Source organism: Benincasa hispida, chromosome 4, assembly GCF_027475165.1.
Source record: "Benincasa hispida cultivar pf3 chromosome 4, pf3_genome.v1.1, whole genome shotgun sequence".
In the NCBI taxonomy this organism is placed as follows: domain Eukaryota; kingdom Viridiplantae; phylum Streptophyta; class Magnoliopsida; order Cucurbitales; family Cucurbitaceae; genus Benincasa; species Benincasa hispida.
This window is the reverse complement of record NC_143481.1, coordinates 53,823,441-53,848,594: the sequence shown is the minus strand read 5'-3', so window position 1 is coordinate 53,848,594 and position 25,154 is coordinate 53,823,441. Positions and strand designations below refer to the sequence as shown.

At 36.1% G+C, this 25,154-nt stretch overlaps 1 pseudogene; it reads right to left on the bottom strand.

Annotated features, from left to right (window-relative positions):
* Window positions 1-23,966: 23,966 nt before the first annotated feature.
* On the bottom strand, window positions 23,967-24,221 carry LOC120076883 (polcalcin Phl p 7 pseudogene; annotated as a pseudogene).
* Between the last annotated feature and the right edge of the window lie 933 nt (window positions 24,222-25,154).

The following is a 25,154-nucleotide window of genomic DNA, read 5'->3' as shown; positions in this document are numbered from 1 at the left end:
AATTTTAGGACACATGCGATGTATACGATAATGTGTATAAGACTTATGTCTAAGCCTTTATTCTTGTCTATGCGATGATGAATGACACACACATACAAAAGGTGACTGCATACTATCATATCCTATTTCTAGGGTGCATGCGATGCATGATAGCAAACAAAACTTCTAATTATGCATAATCTATTCATTTCCGTTTAAGACTATAATTATTTGTGTTCATTTTGAATGAGATTTGGAATGATCCACTTCCACTGCTCAAAGGATCTCTATTTAGATTTCCTTCATTCTGGGGAATGATCGCTACCTGTGGAGAAGACATTTAAACAGGGTGAGTTAGAAGCCCAGTGAGTGACTAACCTTTGAAACGTAAAAGACATACATATCAATCATGCTTAACAAAGAGATCATGAATTGAAAAGCGTAGCTAAAAACTGAGAAATTAGTCAAGCACGTAATTACATAAAACTTCTCTACTAGTAATTAAACATAACATATAGATCATAGACATCAGCTCTGGGAGGCCTTGAGGCCTCAGCTTCCACATTAAATATCTTTACATGAGAGTGACTCCTCTGGTCTGCTTTTGAGCATAACCTTACTGAACTAAAGCTTGGTTGGGAGAGGGACTCTTTGGCCCAACTTCCACTATAACCTTAGTCGAGGTGTGTCACTTATGACCATTACTTATGTCTTTAACTGTAACCCGTCAAACAACTTCCATAACACTCGAAGCATAAAACATAATAACATTCTGTGAATACTTCCTGAATCTTAGTTGAGAATGAGCATTCATCACTCAAGCTCCCAACGTTTGTGTCACGCCAAGAGGCCCATACTTCGGCCTCAGGTTGCTAAAATATGGCCTAGGAGACCCATACTTCGACCTATCAAATATGGTCTAAGAGACCCATACTTCGGCCTCTTCTTCAGAACTTTCTACATACACATGGAGTTACTAAGTACCGTCAACACCTTAGCTATTTCCTGGACACCTTCCATGCTTTCAGTATACGGCTTACTAAAAACATATCATGCTTTAAAATCATATATATTATGAATCTTTCAAAACATAGCTTTAAGCTTAGCATTTATAGAAACTTAGCTACAGTCTTTAGGACGCATGCTTCAACCTAGAATACTTAATATGAAATAAGGCTAACATATCACCTTGGCATGCGATAAAACAAGCACATACTTGAGGAAAATGCTATGCAATCTCATGAAACTTAATTGCTTGAAAACATATAAACTTATCAACAATTATCATTGAAATCACGTAGTTTATCACTCTTCATAGTTCTTGTTAATGTGGAACCAACTCAACGTATAACATTCTTCATTAACAAGTTTTACTGAAACTTAAATTCATCTCCTGGGATGTGGCTCCTTTGTCCATCACTTTCCCAGTCCCACTGGCCCTATATGTACATAGCTAGAATCCTATATTCAACCGCTTCTAAGCTTGGTTACCACTTCGAGGTAAGCTAAACATACTTTACTAGGAATCTTTCACATAAACGTCACATTTAACATTGTCTTATAGACTTAGATTTCCCTAATAGCAAGTGCTAACCATTCAGGCTTTGTCTAGGGCAACATACTTCATAAGCACTAGACATTAATTACTTAAGAACATCATGCTTGGACCATACCTATCCATACTCTATAAGTTATTAATCTATCAAGCATATGTAAACATCAATAAAGGAAATAGCTTGGCAAACGTTTGAGGCTGGCTATCAATAAGTAACTTTCATTAAAGCATGACCTGCTAAATCGTTCATAAACATTTGTAAACATTAGAGTCACTCACAGTCTTTGGGAACTCCTTCTAAGATTGATGACCTTCTCCTACTAATGTCAACCCTGTGAACATATAAAAATACTTCAGTTACTAGCCATGGTTTCCCTTTTTAGACTCGCTTTCAATTCTTCGTAATTTACCTTAAGGCACCGGGTACTTAGTCGAATTTAAAAGGGCTTAAATTTCAGCTGGTCGCCTTCTTTCTAACGCCCTCATCCAGTACTTAATAGGAGTTTTGGGGTGTCAAACCCACGTTTATCAAGTAGTTGCCTCTTCGCCCAACAAATTTCAAATTTAGATTCTAATGTAAATAACTCGAAATCCAGAACTCATTTTAAGAAAATTCCTTCTTCAAACATGCTCAGAATTGTGTTAACAATGTTATCTCAAAATTTCAGTATAAAAATCTTTGTGGTTTGATCTAGAGCTTTGAATCTTCCTCAATGGCCCTAAACTGCGAAGTTGTCAGCTTGTTCAACGCTTTCTAGGTTTAGATTTCAAAATTTGTAACTCAAACCCTAGGCCTTATCTTGTAATAGTTCATTCTCCAAACTTACTCAAATGTGATAACAATATTACCTTAAATTTTCAGCTTGAAATTCCATGTGGTTCGACCTGGATCTTGATTTCTTCGTCGACCGCTTGAATTCGCCCAAAAATGGAACCCATCGACACTTCCTTCATTCTCTAGCCTTCTTCTGGAGAGACTTCCTTCCAATCTCTCGACTTCAGAAACTAAACTCACAGAGCTTTCCAATGGTACCAAGTTCATCTGATTTGCTCGAAGGAATTGTCTAAAACGAGCTGTCGAAGTTCTATTCTTTTTTTATACTATTGTCCAGCCCTTAGAGATGTTTAAAACGGCTTAAAGTTTCTCCTAAAGAAAATGCCTAAGTTTGGCACCTACGTTTATGGCATATTAATCTCAATAGGATTGAGAGGTTGGTGAAGAATGGACTTCTAAGCTAGTCAGAAGAAAATTCTTTACCTGTGTGCGAGTCATGCCTTGAAGGCAAAATAACTAAAAGGTCTTTTACTGGAAAAGGTTATTGGGCCAAAGAGCTTCTAGAGCTAGTGCATTCAGACCTTTGTGGTCCAATGAATGTTCGAGCCGGGGAAGGCTATGAATACTTCATCATTTTTATTGATGATTATTCGAGGTATGGGTATATTTATTTAATGAAACATAAGTCTGAGTCCTTTGAAAAGTTAAAGAGTTCAAGGCTGAAGTTGAAAACGAATTAAGTAAAACGATTAAAACACTTCGATTTGATCGAGGTAGAGTGTTTTTTGAATTCTAAGTTCTAGAACGATATGATAGAACATGGAATAGTTTCTCACTCTCAACACCTGGTACACCTCAACAGAATGGTGTATCAGAGAGGAGAAATCGAATCCTGTAGCCTATATTCTGTACTACGCTCCCTCCAAGAGTGTTGCCAGAACACGTTTGGAGTTGTGGAATGGTCGTAAAGCTAGTTTACATCATTTTCGTATCTGGGGTTGCCCAGCACATGTGCTTGAGGCTAATCTTAAGAAATTGGAATCACGTTCGAGGTTATGCCTATTTGTAGGCTACCCCAAAGGGACACTAGGAAGTTATTTTTATGATCCTAAAGAAAAGAAAGTGTTTGTATCGAAAAATGCTAATTTTCTTGAGGAGGCTCATATAAGGGAGCACAAACCTAGAAACAAAATTATGTTGAATGAGCTTTCCAAAGAAACTGTTGAATCTTCAACAAGAGTTGTTGAAGAACCTACTACCTCAAAAGAGTTGTTGATGTAGGTTTATCTAGTAGGTCAAATCCACCTCACGTGTTAAGGAAACCTCGATGTAGTAGAAGGGTTGCGAACCCGCCTATTCGATATATGGGTTTAATTGAAATCCTAACTATGGTAGCTGATGGCGAGGTTGAGGATCCGTTTTCTTACAAGAAGGCAATGGATGATGTTGACAGAGATGAATGGGTCAAAGTCATGGATCTCGAAAAGGAGTCTATGTACTTCAATTCAATTTGGAATCTTATAGATCAACCTGATGGGGTTAAATCTATAGGTTGTAAATGGATCTACAAGAGGAAACGGGGTGTTGATGGGAAGGTGCAAACCTTCAAGGCTAGACTGGTGGCAAAGGGTTATACCCAGGTAGAGGGAGTCGACTATGAGGAGACTTTCTCGCACGTTGCCATGCTAAAGTTTATTTGCATCATTCTATCCATTGTCTTATATTATGACTATGAGATATGACAAATGGATGTCAAGACTACTTTTCTGAATGGAAATCTTGAGGAAATCATTTATATGGTGCAACCCCAGGGATTCATAGTCCAAGATCAAGAGAAAAAGGTTTGCAAGCTGAATCGGTCCATTTATGGACTAAAACAGGCATCTCGATCTTCGAACATAAGGTTTGATAGTGTGATCAAATCTTATGGCTTTGACTAAAACGTTGATGAGCCTTTTGTCTACAAGAAAATTATCAACAGTTCAGTAGTTTTCCTAGTTTTATATGTAGACGATATCCTACTCATTAGGAATGATGTAGGCTTACTGACTTCAGTTAAGAACTGGCTAGCGACCCAATTCCAAATGAAAGATTCAGGAGAGGCTCAGTTTGTTCTTGGGATTCAGATCTTTCAGAATCGAAAGAACAAAATGCTAGCACTGTCTCAGGCATCATACATTGACAAGATGTTGATCAAGTACTCGATACAAAACTCCAAGAGGGGCCTTTTGCCTTTCAGGCACAGAGTTACATGGTCTTAGGAACAGGGTCTTAAGACACCTCAACAGGTTGAGGAAATGAGGCGGGTCCCCTATACATCTACCGTAGGCAGTTTGATGTATGTGATGTTATGTACTAGACCTTACATCTGCTATGCAGTAGGGATAGTCAGTAGATATCAGTCTAATCCAAGACATGGTCACTGGACAACCGTAAAAAACATCTTCAAGTATCTTCAAAGAATGAGGGACTACATGCTTGTGTATGGTTCTAAGGATTTGATCCTTACATGATACACTAACTCTGATTTTTAGGCCGATAAGGATTCCAGAAATTCACTTCAGGATTAGTGTTCACTCTTAGTGGAGGGGCTATAGTATGGATAAGCACCAAACAGGGGTGCATCGCAGACTCCACCATGGAGGCCGAGTATGTAGCGGCTTGTGAAACTACTAAGGAGGCCATTTGGCTCAGGAAATTTCTGACTGGTCTAAAAGTTGTTCCAGACATGTCTAGGCCCATCACCCTTAAGGAAATCAAACATGGGGATTTCCATGAGCAGTGGAATGATCGTTCCAAATTCCATTCGAAATTGAACATAAATAATTATAGTCACAAAACAAAAACTAATAGGTCATGTACAATACGAAATTATAGCATGCTTTAAGATAATCGAGGAATAACAAATACATACCTTTAAAGACTCATTCTTCAAACTCCTTGTATCACGAATGCTCGTTCAGTCTCCAAGACAACAATACATGAACGCTCGAACACAACAACCGCAACATAGCACGATTAATAGCAACCACCATATAAACTACGCGAACATGCAACGAACAACCTCCAAAACCTCGAACTCAGTCGGGTTGAGTGAGGACACCACCACAATGGTTACCTTGGTATTCTCGATGTGAGAATCCAGGAGTTGTGGGCTCCGTATAATCTCGGTTAGAGGAAGAGACTGAAGGAACAATAATCATGTAGACGATCGAGCAAGTGAAAGATGAGAAGTGTCTATCGTATAGACGAATGCTCAATCATATAGAAGAAAGCAACCTATCGTATAGATAATGCCCTACGATCATTTAGCTACGACCAGCTGAGTGAACTATCATATAGTGACACTCCACAATCCTATAGTCTTTCTACTAGCTATCGTTTAGTGAAACACTTTCACTTGATAGCATTCCTTGAGTTTCTTTCTGAATTAAGTTACTTTTAATTTTAGGAAAACCTTTTTTCCTTTTTATCTCACGGTTACCATAAAACCATCAATAACCTCCCACTCAATTGGTTATTAGAGAAAAAGAGATAAGTATCCAATAATTAATATTATTATAAATATATATGACCAATTTACTATATTATATTTATAACCTATAGTTTTAATATTTTATCTCATGAAACATATAAACCATAGTTCTTTTTTTATTTTATGGTACTTAATATAAATCATGTTTAAATTAATCTCCACTTAATGTATCTCATACATCACACTAATTATATCATATATAATCAAATTTCCTCTTATCAATTTGAACATTTCAAATCAACCCCAAGAGCTGATTCTCAACTTGAATCCATTGAGCTACCAAGGGGACCTTATGGACCTGTAGCTTGAAGCTCCAACGGTATGTGAATAACTGACTAAACTCTTTAGTCACGGGATCCACCATCCGTTACGGTCAGGCACTCCACTAAAGACCGACAACTGCACTCTCTTCACTATAGATATATTTTATGTTAATATCAACCAATCAACAGTGCTATAACCTTTCATAGATCGCTCGTAAGTACAGTTTGGCTAATTTACCGTTGTGTCCCTGTAGTTACATTTAACTCCTTAAGTACCATTGATCCCTCTAATGAACATAAATCATAGTCCTACTATGACTGAGTCCTCTCTTCCAAAGAGAAGCTGTGGCCACTATGTTCAAGACCCGAAATCATCCCTTAAGGGAGCAATCTATCTACTTACCCCTGCTTTGGGGAAGAAGTGAATTCCATCTTGTGTAACTGAGTTCCCAGCTCCCAAATCAGAAAATCCCCAAAAAGGTAGGCTTGTTGAGTTGGCAATCTGGCCACTCTCACCCATATTAATCAAAGGACCGCTCTCAAAGGCAGAAGTTCCCAAAACACTCAGGATTAAGGTCATGTCATCTATGGTCGTTTAAGTGAGAATTAAGTCTCAAGTATCAACGGGGTTATAAAAGAGACAAATCATCTCGTAGGTCTTATACAAACGCTTTGTATGGGACACCCTCGCTCACATGTCTCCACATGAGTTATCAGGACCAACCATCTGTAGTAGTTCACAACACTTGTAAACCTCTACAAAGCGGATTGTATTCGTAGTGTCACAGGATCAGGTATCCCTCCTTAATCCTTATACTACAGACATTTTTAGGTTATCACTTAAGGCATGATCCACTTGTATATCTCGTATACATGTTTTTCGCCAGTAAGTATCCACATGAGATCCTCGCTGATCAAGATCGTTGTGATCATGTGTTTCCATGTTGCGAACTTATCGCCAGTAAGTTTCTCAGCGCTTAATAATGCCAACGTGGCTGTTGCCATTTTGAAAAAATTGCTGAAAATACGAACAAAATTTTATTAGATTTTGCTAAACCACTTTTAAACCAATCAGTTTTCCAAAACAATTTCAAGTACTCTAAGATATAGACTTCTATTTTGCAATGATGCCCCAGAGAGGTAGGACAAACATCATCGGTGGGGTGATCAGTTGCCTCTTTGCTGGGACGAGACATTCTCAACCATTAGGCAGAACCAACTCTTGGAACTGAACCTAACAGCCACCATTTTTTGGTCTAGAATCGTTAACTTTTAACTATTTTGCGTAAGTGTAACCCCTCGCTTTCGATGCCAGAGTCCCGCCCTAATGAGCCCACCATAGGGAGGAAGCAGATTAGGACAAGAGACTAAGTTACCTTATCATTTTACAGGAGTTCAACTAAAGAAACACGTAAAATTGCCATCCTTTAGGGGGACACTCCCAGGGTGCTTCGATGCGATGCGCAGTAACTTTATTCAACCTAACGAGGGAGACCGAGGGATATGCTGTCGCACTTCCTGCTCCCACTTTTTATGAACACTCTCTCCATCCACCTTGATATTGACCTACCTAAACACCATCCGTTAGGGGGACACGCCAAAGGTGCCATGAGGCTGAGGGTAGATCTCACGGTGTGGACTATTTGGGAGAAATGTGAAAGGTTTAAGTGAAGCATCTTATGCCCCAAGTACCTCCCACTGAATGTTCTACCTAGGGTTCATTAACTGAGACAATCAGTTTACTGATTTTAGTCTAAGTCATCTTTTTTCTTTTTAAACTCTGCTCATAAACAACGTTTGTCTATGAAATATGAACAAGTTCAAGTAGTCACATTTAAACACTATAATGGACTATCCTTAACTTGCATGCATGCATCAAATCTATCTAATTCACCTTTTCAGGTAAGTTCCCAGGTAGGGGTATTACGTTTCCATCAACTTAAATACCCCAGCCTAGACAGAACCCGCCTTAGACAAAAGATCCCTTATAGATAGATATGTTACACTTTAACCTTTTATTAGCCAATTTAATCTTATTAAACTGAGTAAAAGATTAAAGCCTTAAGGTTGCTAATCATATTAGAACTGTGATCCTAGGTGTATGTGATCTAAGTTTTACACACTTTGAAACCATGAATTAAATCTAAGTGAGCATGCATGTCTTTCTTATTTCTTTTAGTTCTAATTTCTCTTTAACTTTTAAAAAGAAACAACTAAAAACATTGTGCACAACGAGGCATTTATAACATTTATAAAGTAACCTATGTGTCATGCTTCATATAATTTCCGGTCATTACTATATATAACTTTTATATAACGCGTAACAACCAAGCAAACATGATATCATTCACCCTTATACTACAACAATTATAATATAAAGATGATGCATGTCAATGCTTTTTATGTATGAATAAATATAACTCTTATATTATATGATGCTTGAGCATGCTCTTACATAATTAAATCATGCTTATCTAAATTATAAAAATTACAATAAAGAGATGATGCATGACCATTTCATAACCTAAGGTGGGATTTACTATTTGTGCATACCATATGACATATAAAAAACATACATAGCATGTAATAAATAAAGGATTAATGGACCGGGATGAGCCTTAACAGAAGCCGGAATGAAAAAACCCTATCTATTACATTTTCCATCGAGCAAACCGGTTCATAGGCGAACTGAGTCTTGAACCGCTAGAGGACTCCATCGTGTAGTAAACGCAATAGATAAACGATCGTGCAGTGCGAACTAGACGATATAAGCATAATTAAACGATCGCGTAGACGACAACGAGGCTGCGAAGCCTGATCGTCTATGTGATCACTAAGTGCAACGACAGGTAAACGATTACCGTGCGTTACTAGGCGATCGTTTAGTCAGTTACTAAACGATGAAGCTTGCTGACCTAAACGATCGTCTAGAGCGCGCACGTTAAACGATACACGAGTATCTGATTTTCTACACGACCCGATACTTTGCGATCGCGTACCCGATCGTCAAAACGATACAATCAACTCTTGATCGCATACCCCATCGTTTAACCTACACGTTCAACAGCGATCGCGTACTTAATTGTCAATACGATACGATCAACTCTTGATCGCATACCCCATCATTTAACCGACGCATTCAACAACGATTACATACCCCATCGTCTTTACGATGCGATCAACAGCGGTTGCGTACCTCATCTTCTACACGATGCGATTAACCCTTGATCATTTCCTTCCTCGAAGAACCGCAACGCTTGCATAGATCTGCTTCTTCGAACGACTCAAAACTTCAAACAAACTTTGAATACATACTCGATAATGATTATTAATGCCCAAAAATGAAGGGGCCTTTTCAAACAATCGTAAATGTAAAAGGATTTAAATCAAATCGAGGCTACCATCCACGAAAAACATCCACTAATCCCGCACATCCACAACAAATTTAACCATTAAACAGTGTAGAAATGCACCCACCAAGAACGTAAATATCATTTCGTTGCAACATATGAAATTGGAGTAATAGAACTTGGCTCTGATACCAATTGAAGGATCTCTTACCCCAGAGTTCCATGAGCGCGTATGGATCACTCCAATTTCACAGTGACTGAAATACAACAATATACATTCAAACATATACTTATGCAAATAAACAGTAATTATCGGCATGCTATGAACAACAAAATAACATGGGAATGAGTTTCCATACCCGTTGAAGACGTTCTTCAAACTTCATAACTCATCGCAACGAAAACCTCCACTCGATCTACCAACACCCAGCAAAAGCGTCGACTGCAGCAGCACGCACAACCACAAGATCACGAACGCGACGAGGATGATACCACCAGAGAACCCAAAGCATGGTCTTTGGTGAATTTGGTAGAAGAAGAAGAAAGACCATATCGTGTAGGCGATAAGCAAGTGGGAGGGAAAAAGGCACTATCATGGTTATCATTTAGGAGAAGCTACACGATAGTGTAGGTTTTACTGAACGGTCGTTTAGGAAATGGTATACGATCGTTTAGAAAACTCGGGACACACTACGATCGTTCAGGGAAGCTATCCGATCGTGTAGGAACAAGTATGCGATCGTTTACGCGCAAGGTGGCCGATCGCTTAGGCAGAGAGTGACTATCGTATAGGCTCTCGAAATGCTTAAGCGATCGATTACTTGTCACCAGCGCGATTTCTTTTTCTTTTTGGATGCACGATTGATCGAACGATTCAAAATGAAACAATTTCATTTTTATTTCAACAGTTATAATAACCGACACATTCCACCAACCCACGTTCGAACATGGAAATTTGGCTTAATTATCATATAATTAACCAATTAATTAACAATACATATAATCATATTATATTTTTATTCTATAGTTTGATATCACATATCTACTATAGTATCTTCTCATCTACTTGATATAAATTATATTTATATCTAATTTCCTCCAAAATAATGTATCTCATACATTTAACCAATTATATCATATATAATTAACCAGTCAAATTATATCATTTATAATCGAACTTCCTCTTGTCAATTTGAACATTTCAAATTAACCCAAACATTGGTTCTCAACTTTATCCAAGCTACCCAGGGGACCTCATGGACCTGTGGCTCGAAGCTCCAACGGTCCGTGAATAGCTTACTAAACTCTTTAGCCACGAGGTCTACCATCCATTAACTGTCAGGCATTCCACTAAAGACTAACGGCTGAACTCTTCTTACCACAAATGTATTTCTGTTTCCATCGGATATAACTAATCATGAGTACGATGACCCTTCACAGATACTCGTAAGTATAGCTGGGCCAAATTATCGTTTTTCCTCTGTAGTTACATCTCACTTCTTAAGTACCACTGATTCCTCTAATGAACAATACAATATAGTCCAACTATGTGTGAACACCTCTCAGGCCAAGAGAAGGTGTGTGGCGCCACATCGTTCAAGCCCTGGAATCAGCTCTTAAGGGAGCTATCTATCTACTTACCCCTGCCTCGGGGAAGGAGTGAATTCCATCTAGTGTAGTTGAGTTCCCAACTCCCAAATCAGACGAATCCCCAAAATGGTAGGTTTGAATCGGTGACCTGGCCACTCGTACCCATACAAATCAAAGGACCGCTCTCAATGGTAGAAGTTCCCAACTCACTCAGGATTGAGGTCATATTACCTACGGTCATCCTAGTGAAGTGAAGTCTCTGTCATGAACAGTGTTATATAACGAGATGTTAACACTTCGTGGCCAGGTCTTATACAAACTCTTTGTATAGGTCGCCCTCGCTTGCATGTTCCCAACACGAATGATCAGGATTAGACCATCTGTGACAAGTCACAACATTTGTGACCATTCCACAAAGCGGGCCGCATCCGTAGCGTTACTAGGATAAGGTTTCTTTTATATATCCATATACTACAGACCATTTTGGTTATCACTCAAGACATGATCCACTTGTATGTCACCACATACATGCTTGAGTCACATACAGATAACCAGGGATTTTATGTTTATTGGTTTGTGGTAAAGCAAACAAAACAAGCAACTGAGCAAAAATACAAGATGTGAAGTAAATATCATATATTATACAACACAAGCGTTCGTACATATTGTTTACAAACTACAGGACACGAGGCTTTAGGGCATCAACCCCATTATGTACTTGTAATTTGATTATCTTGTACACTCCACTAGCTTTAGGACAAGTGGGAGATTGTTGGGTTGATGCCCTAATCTTGTAGAGTCCTGTAGTTTGTAAACACTTGTATGAACAAACATTATGTGATTTATAATATATGATATTTTATTCACTTTAGTCTATGAAATATTTTATATTTAAGTTGCATTAACCACAAACCAATAAACTAAGATCCATGGTTATCATTGTAATTTAAACATGTATATGGAGACATACAAGTAGATCATGTTTTAACTGATAACCTAAATGGTCTGTAGTATATAGATAAGGTTGGATACCTTATCCTGGTGACACTATGAGTATGGCCCGCTTTGTAGGTGTTATACATGTTGTAAAGTGCTACAAATGATCTAATCTTGATCATTCATGTATTAGACTTGCGAGCAGGGATATTCTATACAAAGGAGTTTGTATAAGACCGGACCACAAAATGTTTAGTCTCGTTATATAACCCGTTCATAATTTAGACTTTCATTTCACTAGGATGACCATAGGTAACATGACCTTAATCCTAAGTGAATTGTGAACTCCTACCTATAAAGGCGGTCCTTTGATTTGGATGGGTGAGAGTGGCTAGATCGCCAACTCAACAAGCCTACCATTTTGGGGTTTCGTCTAATTGGGGAGCAGGAAACTCGTCTACATAAGATGGAATTCACTCTTTCTCCAAAGGAGAGGTAAGTAGATAAATTGCTCGGGCTGATTTCGGGTTTTGAACAATGTGACGTTACACCCTCTCTTGGCCTGAGAGGGGTTTATTCATAGTGGGACTATGATGTATTGTTCATTAGAGGGATCAGTGGTACTTAAGAAGTTAGATGTAACTACATGCGTAAAACGGTAATTTCGCCCAACTGTACATACGAGCGATTTGTGAAGGGTCATCGTACTGTTGATTGGTTATATCCAATGGGCACAGAAATATATCTGTAGTACGAAGAGTGCAAGTGTAGGTCTTTAGTGGAGTGCTCGCCAGTTAACAGATGGTGGATAATGTGATTAGAAAGTTTAGTCAGTTATTCACGTACTGTTGGAGCTTAAAGCTATAGGTTCATAAGGTCCCCTTCGTAGCTCAATGGATTTAAGTAGGGAATCAGTTTTTGGATTAATTTGAAATGTTCAAATTAACAAGAGAAAATTTGATTATATATGATATAATTAAATTAATTCAATTATATATGATATAATTGATATAATGTATATGATATTCGAGGAACTAATATCTGAATATGATTCAAATATATTTTCTATGAATAAGATTCATAGTTATTAAATTTAATATAAATATGATTTATATTAAATGCCATAAAATAGAAGAAGAGCTCTGGTTTATATATTGTAAATGATGCAACATTAAAAATATATATTATAAATATAATATGATAAGTTAGTTATCATATTTATTTATATTTATTAATTATTTGATAATTAAATTTCCTTTTCTCCATAACCACCCTTAGTTGGTAGTTATACGGTTTTGTGGCAAATTTGAGATTAAATGAAATTTGATTTCAAAATCTCACACGACTAATATTATTAGCCATCAAGTAAGAGAGTCTTACTACATGATCACTTGAGAGCCTAAACGATTGAGTAACCTATACAGTACACTTTCATCTGCACGATAGTCTTTTCGTTTACTCGATCGTCTTCATCCTTCACTCTAAACCTTCCCTCTAACCAAAATAAGCCATAACCCACCACTTCTGGATTTGAGAATACCAAGATAATCTTATGGCAGTGTCTGGTTAGTTTGAGGAATGAGTTACCGTTCATTGCTATTCGAGGGAGATCGAGTCGTTGCTCGTTGCGTTCGTGAACGATCGAGGGATTATCTTGAAAAACGGTTCTTCAAAGGTATAATCTCTCAATCTTTTTTTTTTTTATATTCAAAGCATGCTGTAATTTATTTTATAGTGCCTAATCTGTTCTTTATAACTATAAATGTATGAGTTCATTCTTGATGGAGTTTGGATGAACTGCTTATACTCAAAGGTCCTCTATAATTAGAGTTCCTTCAAGTATAACCCTCCATTTTTAGATCCCAAAGAATGATCCCAACAAGCTACCAAATGGAAGACAATGCTAAGAACAGACCTAAGAGATCCTATTCATTTATGAAGTTTACCGTGTTCCAACTCCACGTCACGACCCTCCTAATGGGTGGTCGCTCTAAGACGACACGCAAGTGAAGCATGGGAATCTCACGGTGCAACCTAATGGAGGAGACCATAGGATGTGTTGACATATTGCCTTCTCCCACTTACTATAAACAACTTCCCCTATTCATCTTATTATTGACCCATACAAACACTTTCTGAATGGAAGTTGCACTCAGGGTAACACGACGCTGAGTATGGATCTCATGGTTTGAACTCTTAGGGACGTGAGAGTTAAAAATAAATTTTCTCCCACTGAAATGTTTTAGACGGTTTGGGTACATTTTTACTTAGGTATATTCTGGCTAATTAAATACAACCTAAATCTAGGTGTGTATTCGAATAACTTTTATGCTGAATTTAACCTACAATGTCTATGTGATAAACTCCTTTTAGCACCTCATATCGCTCATGCATGCTCATAAAATCGAGTTTAACATAACTCAAGAATCGGCTTGATCCCCAGGTAGTAGGTGTTATGTAAACCATCAACTTAAGTACCTTTAGCCTTAGACAAGAGCCAGGTGAGTTATCTTGTAACCTTATTTTACAAGTTATTGAACTATTTTAACTATTTAAACAGTTTGTGGTTGTTAACCCTATGTGAGCATGCAATTATCATTGTTATAGATTTTAAATGTCTAATTCATTTTATAACACTTTATAACTTAGACAATATCCATAATGTACATCAAACATTTCATAAATTAATATAACAATTTATATCAATTCTCATGAAATCCTACATATACATATTATACATTATAACACTTATAACATACTTCAATGCATGAAACATGCTTATCTTGTAGTGGGAGTTTAAATCTATATGGCATACTTTATGCACAAACAAATTTAATTTAACTAAAACATACATTCATAATACATAATTAATTAAACACGCTAAAGTGGACTAATTTTGGCATTCTAGACTATCAAACAACTAAATGATTACAATAATAGTTTAAAAAACAACCTTGAACCGCTTCCAACACTTCGAACCGACCCGAACCAGTTAAAAATAGCTTGGACCAGATTCCATAGACTTCAAATGGAGTAGAACCAGCTGAATTGAGGGTGAACTAGACCAAACCGGTCCAACTAAACCGTTCTTCCTTCGCACGTGCGTTTCTGGAAAAAAAGATGAGCAGTTTTGCAGCGCTTCGATGGAGTGTTGCAACGTTGCGTCTCGGGTAGTAGCTCCCTATTTTGGTTCTAGCTGTGTCTTGCTCAAAATTTCTTCAAATTATAGACTAATTTCAATTCTATTGACTTTAGCAAAAAGATAGACTATTCCTCACACATTAAAGCCCATAAACAACTGAGCAACTACAATAATTACAATAGAACGAAGTTAAATTTGATGTCAAAACCGTAATATATCCATCTTTAGCAACCAACAACATTCATCTCATAAAAATTCACCCACCAAGCTTAAGTTAATGAAAATTGAATGCTTAAACATGCTTAGATACCACATGAAGGAGTTAGCAACATGAAAGCAGAAGCAATCAAGATCTTAAGTACTCTAATTTCATTAATTTAAGGATCAAGCATGTTAGTACCTAAAGGAACTCGTATACAAGAGATCTTTGAGCGGAAGCGAATCGTCCAAATTTCATTTAGATTGAAAACAAATATTTACAACAAACATACGGATTATGCATCTTAATAAAAATTACAACATGCTTTTAAACTAGAAAAATAGTTCAGAGATTATACCTTTGAAGAACACATCTTCGCATAAATCCCTCGAACTATCACGAACTTCTCGAACAGTCACGAAATCCTCGAACATCAACAAAACCGAACCAAAAGTGAAGGACACTACCACTTGGTATCCTCGGTACTCTCAGGGTGAGAATCCAGAAGTGGTGGGCTCTGACTATTTTAGTTAGGAGGGAGTTTGTGAGTTTGAAGGAGGAAAACGGTTGAAGAAGAACACACTATCACATTGTAATTGCTTCAATCGTTTAGACAATGAACTTATCGTATATGCTCTATATGAATCGTGTAGATTCTGTTCGTATGGTAGAAGAGAAAAACTATTTTTTCATTTATTTCATTTTCCCATAAAAACCAACTAACCACCCACTAAGGTGGTTAGAGAGAAAAAAGAGATTAATTATCCAAAATAATTAATAATAAATAGATATGATAACCAACTTATTATATTATATTTATAACCTATAGTTTTCATATTGCATTATATACAATATAAACTATAGTTCTTTATCTCTATTTTATGGCATTTAATATAAATCATATTTATATTAAATTTAACAACTATGAATCTCATTCATAGAAAATATATTTGAATCACATTCAAATATTTATTCCTCTAATTAAACTATAATATATCAAATGCATTATGTCAATTATATCATATATAATTGAATTAAATCCCTCTTATTAATTTGAACAATTCAAATTAACTCAAAAAATGATTTTCAACTAAATCCTTTTTAGCTACCAAGAGGACCTTATGGACCCGTAACTCGAAGCTCCAACGGTACGTGAATAATTAATCAAACTTTTTAATTACATTATCCACCATCCGATAACTGTTGGGCATTCCACTAAAGATCAACAACTGCAATCTTCGCACTCGAAATATATTTCTACGTCCATTGAATATAACCAATCAACAGTACGACGATCCTTCACAAATTGCTCATAAGTACAGTTGGGCCAAATTACCATTTTATCTCTGTAGTTACATCTAACTCCTTAAGTACCGCTGATCCCTCTATGAATAATACATCATAGTCCTACTATGACTAAACCCCTCTTGGGCTAGGAGAGGGTGTGGCGTCACGTTGTTCAAGACCCGAAATCAACCCTTAATAGAGCAATTTATCTTCTTACCCCTACTTCAGGGAAGGAGAATTTCATCTTGTGTAGCTGAGTTCCCAGCTCCCCAATCAGACGAATCCCCAAAATGGTAGGCTTGTTGAGTTGGCGATATGGCCACTCTCACCCATACAAATCAAAGGACCGCCCTCATAGGCAGGAGTTCACAACTCACTTAGGATTAAGGTCATGCTACCTATGGTCATCTTAGTGAAATGAAAATCTCTATTATGAACGGTGTTATATAATGAGACTAAACATTTCGTGGTTTGATCTTATACAAACTCCTTTGTATAGATTATCCCTGCTCTCATGTCTAATACATGAATGATCAGGATCAGATCATTTGTAGCACTTTACAATATTTGTAACACCTACAAAACGGGCCGTACTCGGAGTGTCACTAGGATAAGGCATATACTATAGAACATTTAGATTATCACTTAAACATGATCCACATGTATGTCTCCACATACATGTTTAAGTTACAACAATAACCTTGGATGTTAGTTTATTGGTTTGTGGTTAATGCAACTAAAATATCATATATTTCATAGACAAAGTGAATAAAATATCAAATATTATTAATCACATATAAGTTTGTTCGTACAAGGTTTACAAACTATAGGACCCTACGAGATTTAAGGCATCAACCCCAACAGTACCAAGCTGTAAAAACAAAGTTAGTGATGCAAACCTTGGTGTAGCTTAAAATTGAAGTAATTCGTTGGTCGTTTCTGATCACGAACAGTTCATGGACCACACTAGAGTCTTCCCTGCTACTCTCCGACCTTAGAACGGATGTTCGAATCCAAATTGTGATGAATTGTGAGGGGAAAATGAGTTCAAGAGTGTTTTAAGATTATGGTTTTGTTGGTTTAAATTCAGCTTCACAAGCTAGAATTTTCAACCAACTTCAGCATTTCTTCCTTTTATTTAAAGAAGAAACCATGCACAAACAGACTCATCTGAAGTTGACACCAAATCAAGCACTATTTAGTGGGATTTGAGGTGTTGTTTAAGTTTAAAATGTGGGAAAATCCCACTAAGTTTAAAATTCAATTAAAATTGAATTTCTGAATTTCAATTTAAATAAATTTTTATAAAATTAATTCAATTAATTAATTTTCAAATAAAATTAGTTCTAATAATTAATTTTAAATAAAATGAATTTTGATTAATAATAATTTATTATCAAATATTAACTTATTTAAAATTCATTTTAAATAATTAATCAAACGATTTAATTAATAATATTAATTTAATAGCAGCACCATTCTCGATCATGAATCTCTATTCATGTGTGCAATATTTAAATCACATTTAAATATTTTCAACTCCCCAAGATGTTAAGTTTATCGAATATAAATAACGGTTATTTCTTATACCGAATTTGAACAATTCAAATTCTCTCATCGCACTGTTCTATGGTTTGGTCCGACATGAGCTAGTAGGAGAACCTAATGAACCTACAGATCATGAGCTCCAACGATCCGAGATTAACCGGCTAAACTCTTTAACCTAGTTAACCAACATTCGTTAACTACCAGGACATTCACTATAGTCCAGTAGCTGAACTCTCCTCACTGTAGATATATTTTTGTCCATTCGATATAACCATGATTAGTTAGTCAATCCTTCACAGGTTGTTCGTAATTACAACTAGGTCAAAATTATCATTTTACCCCTGTAATTACATCTTGTTCTTTAAGTCCCACTAATCCTCTAATGAACAATTAGTTTGTGGTCCAACCACCAAACCGAGTCCCTCTCAGGCCAATGAGAGGGTGGAGTCCCTTTTCAATATTAGGAGCCAAAACTTAAGAGAACAACCTATCTACTATCCGAGAATAGGGTAGGAGCGAATTTCATCTTGCAGGACTATGTCCCCAATTATCTACCCCATCTTATCCCTAAAATGGGGTCTTAATGAGTTGGCAAACTCGGGACATTCTCACCCATGTAGCTTAAAGGATAATCCCGAATAAACAAAATTTCATAGTTAGTTCAGAATTAAGATCGAGTTGCCTAGGTAATTGTATTGAAATAGTCAGTCTTAATAGTAAACGATGTTATAAATCAAACTCCTCCTTGTCAATTTGAACACTTCAAACTGACCTAAAAACTGATTCTCAACTTGAATCCATTGAGCTACCAAGGGGACCTTATGAACCTGTGGCTTGAAGCTCCAACGGTACGTGAATAGTTGACTGAACTCTTTAGCCACGAGATCCACCATCTGTTAACTGCTAGGCACTCCATCAAAGATCGATAGCTGCACTTTTCTCACCACATACATATTTTCATGTCCATCGGATATAACCAATAAATAGTACGATAACCTTTCACATATGCTCGTAAGTACAGCTGGACCAATTTATTGTTTTGCTCATTTAGTTACATCTTACTCCTTAAGTATCATCAATTCCTCTAATAAGCAATACAACATAGTTCTACCATGTGTGAACACCTCTCGGGACAAGAGAAGCTAGGTGGTGCCACATCGTTCAAGCCTCGAGATCAGCCCTTAAGGGAGCAACCCCTACTTTGGAGAAGGAGTAAATTTCATCTTGTGTAGCTGAATTCCCAGCTCCCAAATCAGATGAATCCCCAAAGTGGTAGATTTAAGTCGGCAATCTGGCCACTCGCACCCATGCAAATCAAAGGACTGCCCTCAAAGGCAGAAGTTCCCAACTCACTCAGGATTAAGGTCATGTTACCTATGGTCATCCTGGTGAAGTGAAGTTTCTGTCATGAATGACGTTATATAACGAGACTAAAACACTTCATGGTCCGGTCTTATACAAACTCCTTTGTATAGGACGTCTCCGCTCACATGTCTCCACATGAATGATCAGGATCAGGCCATCGATAGCAAATCACAAGACTTGTAACTCTTCTACAAAGCTGGTCGTATCCGTAGTGTCACCAAGATAAGGTTTACCTCCTATATCCATATACTACATACCATTTTGGTTATCACTTAAGGCATGATCTACCTGTAAACATGACCTTAATCCTGAGTGAGTTGTGAACTCATGCCTATGAGGGAGGACCTTTGATTTGCATGGGTGAGAATGGCCAGATCGTCAACTCAACAAATATTGGGGATTCGTCTAATTAGGGAGCTGGGAACTCAGCCACACAAGATGGAATTCACTTCTTCCCCGACACAGGGGTAAGTAGATAAATTGCTCCCTTAAGGGATGATTCTGGGTCTTGAACAATGTGGTACCACACCCTCTCTTGGCCTAATAGGGGTTTAGTCATAGTGATACTATGATCTATTGTTCATTAGAGGGATCAGTAATACTTAAGAAGTTAGATGTAACTATAGGAGAAAAACGGTAATTTGACCTAGTTGTACTTATGAGTGATTTGTGAAGGGACATCGTACTGTTGATTGGTTATATCCAATGGATATAGAAATATATCTGTAGTGCAAAGAGTGCAACTATAGGTCTTTAGTATAACTCCCCACAATTACGGATGGTCGATAATGTGATTAAAGAGTTTAGTCAGTTATTCATGTATTGTTGGAGCTTCAAGTTACAGGTTCATTAGGTCCCCTTAGTAGCTGCCAAATGGAAAACAACGATCCCGACAAGCTATCAAATGGTCGGGCACTCTTTAATTATATTATCCATCATTCGTTAACTGTCGGGCACTCCACCAGCTGCACTTTTCGCACTACAGATTTATTTTTGTGTTCATTGGATATAACCAATCAACAGTACGATAACCCTTCACAAATTGCTCGTAAGTACAGTTGGGCCAAATTATCGTTTTTCCTATAGTTATATCTAACTCTTTAAGTACCATAGATCCCTCTAATGAACAATACATCATAGTCCTACTATGACTAAACCCCTCTTGGGCCATGAGAGGGTGTGGCGTCACATTGTTCGAGACCCGGAATCAACTCTTAAGGGAGCAACTTATCTACTTACCCTTGCTTCAGGGAAGGAGTGAATTCCATCTTGTGTAGCTGAGTTTCCAGCTCCCAATTAGATGAATCCCCAAAACGGTATGCTTGTTGAGTTGGCGATCTGGCCACTCTCACCCATACAAATCAAAGGACTGCCCTCACAAGCAGGAGTTCACAACTTACTCAAGATTATTGTCATGTTACCTATGGTCATCCTAGTGAAATGAAAATCACTATTATGAACGGTGTTATATAATGAGACTAAACATTTCATGGTCTGGTCTTATACAAACTCCTTTATATAGAATATCCTCGCTCGTATGTCTAATACATGAATGATCAGGATTAGATCATTTGTAGCACTTTACAACATTTGTAACACTTATAAAGTGGGTCATACTCGTAGTGTCACCAGGATAAGGTATCCAGCCTTATCCATATACTACAAACTATTTAGGTTATCACTTAAACATGATCCACCTGTATATCTTCAAATACATGTTTAAGTTACAACGATAACCTTGGATGAGTTTATTGTTTTGTGGTTAATGCAACTAACATGTCATATATTTCATAGACAAAGTGAATAAAATATCAAATATTATTAATCACATACAAGCTTGTTCGTACAAGGTTTACAAACTATAGGACCCAAATTTAGGGCATCAATCCCAACAGTACCAAACTGTAAAAACAAAGTTAGTGATGCAAACCTTGGTCTAGCTTAAAATTGAAGTAATTCGTTGGTTGTTTCTAATCACGAACAATTCATGGACCACCGCTAGAGTCTTTCCTGCTACTCTTCGACTTTAGAACGGATTGTCGAATCCAAATTGTGATGAATTGTAAAGGGAAAAATGAGTTCAAGAGAGTTTGGAGCTTAAGGTTTTGTTGGTTCAAATTCAGCTTCACAAGCTAGAATTTTCAACCCAACTTCAACATTTCTTCCTTCTATTTAAAGAAGAAGCCATGCACAAACAAATTCATCTGAAGTTGACACCAAATTAAGCACTATTTAGTGGGATTTGAGGTGTTATTTAAGTTCAAAATGTGGAAAAATCCCATTAAGTTTAAAATTCAATTAAAATTGAATTTCTAAAAATTGAATTTAAATAAATTTTTATATAATTAATTCAATTAATTAATTTCAAATAAAATTAATTTTAAAGCAATTTTAGATAAATAATTAATCAAATGATTTTATTAATAATATTAGTTTAATAGCAGCACCATTCCCGATCATGAATCTTTATTCATGTGTGCAATATTTAAATCACATTTAAATATTTTCAACTCTCCAAGACGTTAAGTATATCAAATATAAATAACGGTTATTTCTTATGTCAAATTTTAACAATTCAAATTCTCTCATCACACTGTTCTAAGGTTTGGTCCGATATGAGCTAATAGGAGGACCTAATGGCCATACAGATCATGAGCTCCAATGATCCAAGATTAACCGACTAAACTATTTAACCTAGTTAACCAACATTTGTTAACTACTGGGACATTCCACTATAGTCCAGTAGCTTAACTCTCCTCACTGTAGATATATTTATGTTCATTCGATATAACCATGATTAGTTAGTCAATCCTTCACAAATTGTTCGTAATTACAATTGTGTAAAAATTATCATTTTACCCCTGTAATTACATCTTACTCTTCAAGTCCCACTAATTCTCTAATGAACAATTGGTTTGTGGTCCAACCACCAAACCGAGTCCCTCTCGGGCCAATGAGAAGGTGGGCCCTTTTTCAATATCGGAGTCAAAACTTAAGAAAACAACCTATCTACTATCCCTAGAATCGGGTAGGAGTGAATTTCATCTTGCAGGATTATGTCCCTAGTTATCTACCCAATCTTATCCCTAAAATTGGGGCTTATTGAGTCCGCGAACTCGGGCCATTCTCACCCATATAGCTTAAAAGATAATCCAGAATAAACAAAATTTCATAGCTAGCTCAGAATTAAGATCGAGTTGTCTAGGTAATCGTATTGAAATAGTCAGTCTTAACAGTGAACGACGTTATAAAGTAAAAGTGACTATTTCGCGGTCCGGTCTTACGCAAACTCATTACATAGGACGCCTTCACTCACATGTCTCCACATGAATGATTTAGGATCACATTGTTTGTACTAAATACAAAATGGATTGCATTCATAGTGTTCCTAAGATATAAAAGGTATCCAACCTTGTCCATATACTATAGATCGTTTTGTCTATTTACTCGAACTAGATCCACTTTTATGTCTCCACATATAGTTCAAGTATTCATGTAATAGCCAAGGATTCAAGTATTCATGTAATAGCCAAAAGTTCTTAGTTTATTGGATTTAAGATTCTTAAGTGCAATTCACATATTCAGTAACATCTTTACTGAATAAACTTCAATGACATCTTTATTGGAAAGTAGAATATGTTTATTTTTTTTACAAACCACGAGTATTAGGGCATAAAACCCAACAAACCTTTTAAGTTATTAACTTACATTAAACAACCTTGGATTTTAGTTTATTAGATTGAGTTAATACAATCTAAATATCAAATAAAATACTTTTTATTTTATTAGATGAAAAAATTGTATTTACAAATTACAAACTGAGATGTAGGACACTAAATCCAATATCATACCCGATTCCCAGAGGACAATACTGGATCTTGGATTATTTTACTTTACTACAATTTGACATATGTGCCTGTGTATATCACTAACGTAAAATCTTGGATCTACCACTGAGCATGAATATGAGAGAATATTACAATAAATAAAAAAAAGATGGGGGAGAGATGATATAATGTAATTGTGTAATATCGTCCCAATTTTGAAACAACTTTTTTTGGTTAATTTCCAAAATCACTATTTAAATTTAACTACTCATTACTAAAATTGACCCACTTTTTTAGAAAGCATATGTAACAAACTTACCAAAGTTAGGCCAAATATTGTAACAAGCTATGTTAAGGTTGAGATGATTACACAAAATTAACTTAAGAAAAAGATTTTAAAATAAAAAATAAAAATAAATAATAAATAATACATTATCGAGTAGTTACAAAATTCATGAGAATTCCAATTCAATAAAGGGATCGAACACAAATTAAACAATCCGATCGAAGGTATAAAAAGTAATTAAAAAAGGAAAAAAAAAATTGAATGAAAGACCACATACAAACAATTAAGGCACAATGAAGAAATTTTACAATCACATTTGCAATTCCAACCTAAAGCCTCTTGCAAACCTCCTTCATCAAATCAGGATTGGCCCTTTGAAAGTCACAGAGTTCATCAAGTGAAATGAAGCCATTGCCATCCTTATCGATTTCCGACATCCGTCGTCGGACCTCTTCCGGCGAGGAGGAGCCAAGGGCACGAAGAGCACTCTCCAGCTCCGACAGCGAGATCTTCCCGTCGCCGTCGCTGTCGAACCGTTTGAAGATTCGTTCGCATTCCCCTCTGGTCCCTTCTGAATCTGCCATTTTTGGTTTTCGATCTTTGTTTTCTGTTTTTTGGGATTGGAATTTGTACTGTGGAATTGTGATAACAGAATGGACCTAAAATGATGCAAATGAGAGAATGAGAGACATTGTCTTACAAAAATAGTTAAATTAGGAACCACTGGTCTCGGTTAGTTTCAAATTGTAACTTATTGGTGAAATTTTAAAACCTACATTTTCCACGTATGTTCTAAATTATAATAATAATTTCAAAATTATTTTAAGAAATTATTTTAAATGACAAAACTTATTTACAAATAATAGGAGAACAAAACCATTATCTACGTTAGACCATGATAGACGACGATAGACTACTATATATATCATAACACAAATAGACAGATATTATAGTCTATCGCGGTTTATTTGTATATTTTGTAAATATTTTAGTTCTTTTTCTTATATTTGGAAATAGCCGTTTAATTTTCTTTTTCTTTTAAAATTAGTATAGTTCTAAAATCAAAGGAAGATTTTTATTAATAAAAAATTATTATAATAAAATATTCCATATTTACATACCTATAAACAAATTTGAACGTGATTACTATGATTCTGTTTAGTAATTTTTTTTTTTTTTTGAAAATTAAACTTATGGACACTACTTCTACTCCCAATTTTCTTAATTTGTTATCTACCTTTCGCCAACGGTTTAAAAAACTAAGTCAAAGTTTGAAAAGTAAAAAAGTTGTTTTTAAAAAGTTGTTTTTGTTTTTTGAATTTAGTTAATAATTCAACCATTGTAATTAATAAAGATCAAATAAAAAATGCAAATCATTGTAAGAAATGTGCATGAAATAGACTTGAAAATAAAAACTAAAAATCAAATAGTTACCAAATGGCGCCTACGATATCTAAATTCAAATTAGTGATTAATAATTAGGATACAAATTATTGTTTAAGATATTTTATGAATTT